The 7010-nt window shown below is 45.4% G+C and overlaps 1 protein-coding gene across 2 annotated transcripts in view; it reads left to right on the top strand.

Annotated features, from left to right (window-relative positions):
• The first annotated feature begins 5933 nt into the window (after window positions 1-5933).
• RMDN2 (regulator of microtubule dynamics 2) overlaps window positions 5934-7010 on the top strand; it is a 74857-nt gene continuing 73780 nt past the window's right edge. For both annotated transcript variants that reach the window (XM_047068992.1, XM_047068991.1), the window contains exon 1: window positions 5934-6015. The gene's annotated coding sequence lies outside the window, so the exon portion shown is untranslated. The remainder of the gene's footprint in view (window positions 6016-7010) is intronic.

Genomic DNA, 7010 nt, shown 5'->3' with positions numbered 1-7010 from the left:
CAGGCTCTGAGCCATCAGCCCAGAGCCTGACGTGGGGCTCGAACTCACGGACCCCGAGATCGTGACCTGGCTGAAGTCGGACGCTTAACCGACTGCGCCACCCAGGCGCCCCTGTCTTATTTATTCTTAAGAGAGACAGAGAGCAGGAGCAGATGAGCGGCAGAGCAAGAGAGGGACACAGAATCCGAAGCAGGCTCCAAGCTCTGAGCCGTCAGCACAGAGCCCTACACGGGGCTTGAACTCATAGAGTGCGAGACCATGACCTGAGCCGAAGTTGGACGCTCAACCGACTGAGCCACTCAGGGGCCCCCAGAATAATATTTTGAAATGCAAGTTCCTGGGCCCCATCTCAAAGTTAAGAATCTGAGGGGCGCCTGGGTGGCTCAGTCGGTTAAGCGTCCGACTTCAGCTCAGGTAACGATCTCGTGGTCCATGAGTTCAAGCCCCGCGTGGGGCTCTGGGCTGATGGCTCAGAGCCTGGAGCCTGCTTCCGATTCTGTGTCTGCCCCTCCCCCGTTCATGCTCTGTCTCAAAAATAAATAAAAAAACGTTTAAAAAATTAAAAAAAAAAGTATTTTAAAACAAACAAACAAAAAAGCTAAGAATCTGAAGTCTTGGTGGTCAGAGAGACTACAAAATAAGCAAGCAGTCTAGTTGATGAATATGCACATAAATGTCCAAATCATTCACTTTTCTGTTTTAGTTACAAATGCTACCTACAAGATTTAATGGGCCTTGCAAAGCAGAAACCAGTGACACTAAACCTTTCTGAAGTATACATATTTAGAAAGAATTCCAAACACAGGATAGTATAATCCTGATGAGAAAAAGTGGTTTGATAACCAGAGCTAGCTTCAGGCAAAATTTAGGTCTTTGAGGTGAAGTCAAAAATTCCATTTAATTTTGGATAGTTGAGTTGTCCTTTCTCCGTTTCCCCACAAATTCCATATTCCATGACCAATGGTCCTTTCTCCTCCATAACGTACCTTACCTGGCATTAGCTGTTTACGAAGAAACATTTTTTAAAGCAATCACGTAGGCTGGCTACGTATGTGCAAACTTGCCAAACTTCAGGTTGAGAATTCAGGTTAAAGAATATAGATGCTGAGGTATTTGAATTTATCCATCAGTCTATTTATTCATTCAAGATGTATATTAGTGAATGCCAAGTATTGAGGGTAGAAAAATGAATCAGACCTGGGCCCATGCTTTAAGAAAAATGATCTAACCTTAGAAATTCAGAACTCACATCACATTCTTTCAATGTTGCAGCATTGCTTGACAAGCTTGCCCAGGGGGTATTTAATTCTTTAGAAGAATGCACGGGTGTTTGGGCTATTCACTGTTAAGTAAGGGCTGAGATTCCATGAAGTTACATGTCAATTTATAGGTCTACCGGTTAACTAGAGGGTGGAGGCCACGGATGCTGTTAAACATCCCACAACAGGGAATTCTCCCTACAACGAACAATTCTCTAGTCCCCAAAGTCGGTAGGACTGAGGTTGAAAAACCCTGTTCCAAAGAGATCAAAAGCCACTAACTTGGGAAATCAGGAGACTCTGTCGCCTTAGTGAGAGTAGTGTTAGTGGTTTCCTGCACTGGGCTGATAAATGGTTGGGGGATCAAGAAGTGAAGCCTGTGAATGGAAAGTTTTCTCTCACAGCTTTTGGTAGTTCCCCATGTGAGATAAGGTATAAACACCAAAGGCAAAGCAGGGTTAAGAAGCTTTTTGCGGAAGGATAATTGGTGGTAGCAAAGTATTTAAAAATATTTGGATCAACTAAAATTTTCATTTTTCCTTTAGATATTTGATGCTGTTGAAGCTCTAACCTGAGCCAGAGTGGCAATTACATCATCTTTTTTTTTTTTTTTTTTTTTTTAATGTTTACTTATTTTTGAGAGAGACAGACACAGAATGCGAGTGGGTTGGGGCAGAGAGAGAGGGAGGCACAGAATGCGAAGCAGGCCCCAGGCTCTGAGCTGTCAGCACAGAGCCTGACGCCAGGCTCCAACTCACGAGCTGTGAGATCATGACCTGAGCCGAAGTCAGACGCTCAACCGACTGAGCCACCCAGGCGCCCTGGCAATTATATCATCTTGTTGAAAGATCTTTACAGCTTTTACCCCTTAAAAGGAGGAGAAAATACTACTACTTACTTTTGGTCGTGCCTTCACAATAACAAGTATTTAGCAAACCATAATGATAGAAGTGCTTTTATGTAGAAAGTTGGGTTCTCACAATTAAATATACTTTTTTAAACTACTGTCACTCTGGAAAGTTGCATTGCATTTTTCTATGTGAATATCTCAATGATTAAAATTAGTTTAAGAGTCTTTCATTTATTAAATACAGACACCCCTTGAGTTATACTTCCTGTACCATGAGTGACTACCCTGTGGCTGAATGGATAGTTCTTTTCTTGCTAGAAAACTCAGCAGATCCTGTGGTTGGAGGTAGGAAGAATTTTTTTTTTTTTTTTTTTTTTTTTAACTAGCAGGTAAGCAGATGCAATAGTTACGATATGGGGTCTCTCTTTTCATCGGACAGTTATTAGCTGCTGCAGCTGGCCGGGACAAGTCCCTTTTTTCTTTTTTTTTCCTAAGTGGAAACAGCAAAGGCCAGAGCTACAGATTGGTGATAGCCTGACATCAGCAGTTCTGAGTGAGAATTCAACTGAAACCATATAGTATGTTATTGTGTAGATTACAAAGGATTTTATGGGGTTAGTTAGAAAACAAAGCACAATTATGGCATGATTTTTGTAAGATATGTTCTAAGTTCCAAACAAACCACAATTATTTTGGATCATAATGCCTATGGGTTAGTCACCTGCTTTATGAAGCAAGTTTTCTTCTAAAATCATTACGGGAATGAATTCCAATCTTCATCTGTTTTTAGATTCACTTTTCTGAATGAGAGTCTACACGTCTTAATTATAATGATGGGACTACAATCTTTATAAAATGGAAAAAGTTTTTTTTTAATTTTTTTTTTCAACGTTTATTTATTTTTGGGACAGAGAGAGACAGAGCATGAACGGGGGAGGGGCAGAGAGAGAGGGAGACACAGAATCGAAAGCAGGCTCCAGGCTCTGAGCCATCAACCCAGAGCCTGACGCGGGGCTCGAACTCACGGACCGCGAGATCGTGACCTGGCTGAAGTCGGACGCTTAACCGACTGCGCCACCCAGGCGCCCCAAAAAAATGGAAAAAGTTTTAACAATGGTTGGTTAATTAATGTGTCTCTCTTGTGGCATAGAATGAATTCTTCCTACAGATTTATTTGCATACCAAGAGGCTGTGTCTACTGAATAATTTTTTGAAAGAGATCTGCGTCTAAGGAGAAAATGACTTCTGTTTGTATAGTCTGAGGAGAGTGGGTCTGGGAAACTGCTAACCTAAATTTTCCCCAGCAGAACCTCCTACAAAATTTGCCTATCACCCAGGTTCAAAATGAAATCTTTTGTTCTCCTTATGTATAATTAAAACTATCCAGTTATCTTAACTACTTCGTACATACACGTATTGCAACAGTGTTTTGCCTAACTGATGAACATTTGATTTTGTTTTGAATCTGCCACAAAGAAACTGACCTTGCCCTGTGAAGTTGACATATAAATCAGCAAGAATGTCCCTGAACATTTTCTCTCAAGATGAAGAAAAAAGGCAGAGGGGAGGGGGCAAAATTACTCTATACTCTGAACATGTTGAATTCCATTTTCAAGTGGATCCAAGGCTGTGCTTTGAACTTTGAACAGGCCGACAAAAAAAAAAAAAAAAAAAAAAAAATTCAGTGTAAGAATGTGACTTAAAAAGCCTTCTGCAATTTCTGAAGAAATTTCATTCCTCTCTTCAAGTGTGCCGGAAAAACTGATCATCGTCGAACGAGGTTAGTATCAATCAGGCAAAGTATATGCCTTTCTGCAGATGACTTTCTTCACTGAACAAAAACTTAATTTTTCTAGCCAGACAGAGTTTTTAAAATGAACTCCGTATTTCAATGAGGTAACCATATTTAATAAATTGTTTCAACACTGAATTGCTAACTAGTATTACATAAATATTGTTGCTAATTTTTCTTTCATACATACTTTTCTAAAATACCTGTTAAGATTTATTCAGCACAGGAATATTGGGTCAACTATTTTATTGTATTTAAGTGATGAATACGTAGTTTATTACACTAATTACTTAGGCTTGTGGAAACAGTTAATAAAATTATTCTTATGCCCTTTTAAAAAAAAAAGCATTTTTCCCTTGGAAGGTCCAATTTAGTCATAGGAATCTCATCACTTGGGGGAATAACTTTCTTGTGTTTCTTGTGTCAGGGGTCCCCCAAAAGGAAAAATGCCCCCAAAACACCCTGCTTGCATTAGACACAGCATTATTTTTCCTCTTTTCCCCAAGTCTATTCCTAGCCTAACCTGAACACGATAGACCCACCATAATTCTGTATGCATCCTGTGGCTTAGAGATAATGGTAAACCCCTAGAGAGAGAAGCTCCCCATAGGATAAAGTCCTCTGATCTGGAGATTCAGTCCCTCTTGTAAGAGACAGTGAGGGTCGAATCCCAAATAACTGGGGTGGGAGATTCTGACAGGACAGTATCACGTAAGAACTGCTGTAATGTGCTTAGGAAAGCTGTTTTGTGGAGCCTCCTTGGTCAAGTGGTCCATCAGGCATGGAGGCCTGCAGTCCAGGCTGGGCTCACAGGGTGTGGTCAAGAGGAAAGGCTCTCAGACAAAGCTAGGTTTGATTATTGCTGCTAAAGTTTATTTATTTATTTAGAGACAGAGAGAGAGAGAGAGAGAGAGAGAGAGAGAGAGAGAGAGAGAGAGTAGGCAAGGGGCAGAGAGAGGGAAAGAGACAGAATCCAAGCAGGCTCCATGCTGACAGCACAGAGCCTGATGCAGGGCTCCAACTCAGGAACCATGAGACCACGACCCGAGCTGAAGTCGGGCACTTAACGGACTGAGCCACCCAAGGGCCCCTGATTATTGCCTCTACAAGTGACTGTGTGGCCGGGGCCAAGTGTCTTCACCTCTCCAAGCCTTGGTTACCTCACCTGCAATGTTGTTTATCTCACTGCATTGCTGGGAAGATGGAATAAGATAATTCGTATGATGAAGGAAGCAGGAAGTAAGTGTAACACGTATTTTTGCTGTGGCTGTTGGCTCTCCCTCGTTTCCAGGTCTGACTTGGGAAACTTGGAGCTTCAGTTATCCTCCACCGCGGCTCTTTGAACGTGTAGTTTTTATTTGGCAGTTTGTTTTCATTATACAAACCACAGAACGTGAAACTGGGTAAAATCTCGAAACTGGGTAAAATCTGAGAAGACAGTGGTTTTCACATAAAGGCAACTCAGGATGGTGCGGGGGGGGGGGTACGAAGAGGATGGGGATTTTCTCCATTAAAATGGAACGTGAGCTAAAGTCAGGAAAACGTGGTTGCGGACACGATTACTAAGTAGTGTAAGACGTCTGAGCTACCCTGTATTGCAGATCAAAGTTCAAGGTTGTGCCCCGAAGGGGGAACTAAGAAGGGTATGGGGAAGGGGGCGGCGCCGGAAGGGGGCCAGCGGGGGCCAGCGGGTTCGGGGAGCTGCAGAGATGGGATGGAACGCGCTGAGCCAGGCGCGGGTGGCCCGGAGCCAGGGCAGGTGGCCCCGGGGGAGACGGGCCTGGAGGGGAGGCGACATCCCGGCAACAATGTGCGGTGCGGGCCGAGGCGCCCGGGGAGCGCACTCTCCTTCTGGGAAAGGTGCGCTGGGCGCCCGCCCGGCTAAGTCAAACCCCCCGCGGGAAGAGGCGGGAGCCGTAGGGCTAGCGGCCGCGGGCTCCTCCCCCGGCGCCTCCGCTATCTGGGTCAGGACGCGGCGGCCGCGGGGCCGGACTAGGGGACCCGCGGGCTCTGGAGTGCTGTTCGCCCGCCGCTCCTCTCCGCTCCCGTCCGCTCGGCCGCAGGTCCCCGGCCCCGGTTCTCCGACGGCGGAGAGGCCCGTCCGGCGAACTCAGGTGCGTGCCGAGGTGGGCAGCGGGCGGCTCGGCGGGCGGGGGCCGGACGCGGCCGGGGTGCGGAGGGCTGAGGCGGCACTTCCGGCGTCGTCCCCGGCACTTCCGGGTAATGCGCGAGTGCTCCGCGCCGCCGGTTCCCTGCGAGGCGTCCTCCCGCTGGCCGGCGCCGCGGTGCGTCAGATTAGGCTTGGGGCGGCTTCCTCCTCGGCACGGCCCAGCCGAGCCGGTGTTTGGAAGCTTCAGCCCTGGAACTCGCCGGTGTTTCCACGCAGGCCGCCCGTCGTGGGTGCGCGGAAAGCTGGCGGTGTGCTGCCGCGGCCCCGGCGGGTCCCTGCAGACCCGGGGAGTTTCAGCCGGAGACTCTGGGTCGCCTTTAGCCTTCGCCCCTGGGTCTGACCTTTCAGCCTCTGGCAAACATTTGTGTTGTGTTGTGTTTTGCTGAGACTCCGATTCTTTGTTTTACACGAAAAGAAGGCCAGATTTTCAGTGCCACAAACATTTGCAAATAAGCCAAACGTCAGCGACCCCTAAATTTAAAAGAAATTACAGGAAAAACAGTGAAAACCTAGATAAAATAGGAGTATTAGAATTCATTTAGAAAGTATCAGGTTATCCAGGTCGCTGTGGGGAATCTGATTGCCAAGTCAAGGTCTCGGAGACCAATCCCTTGGGAAATAAACCTCAGGCCTGCGTGTAACCCATGATGTTCCTGTATCCTTGCAAAATTTTTCATACATCTCATGTAGCAGAATTACATATTTTATGTACTTCCCCCTGAGATTCCGCTGATGAGTTAAACGAAGATATGTGCTGGATATTGCTGAAAACATTCTAAGTAACTGGGTAAAGCATAATTTACATATCTAAAAATTTTACATGTCTAAAATTTCTTTAGTGTTAACATTTTGATGATTTATTACTTCAGTAAGATTCCTGGTTCTCATCTGCAGATAATTATGTATTGCCCATTAATTTTAGATGCCAATAATTTTTAT

This window comes from Lynx rufus, unplaced genomic scaffold, assembly GCF_022079265.1.
Source record: "Lynx rufus isolate CCGP_SWC_20201006 ecotype Redwood Valley unplaced genomic scaffold, mLynRuf1.p SCAF_8, whole genome shotgun sequence".
NCBI lineage: Eukaryota > Metazoa > Chordata > Mammalia > Carnivora > Felidae > Lynx > Lynx rufus.
This window is presented reverse-complemented; position numbering and strand designations above follow the sequence as displayed.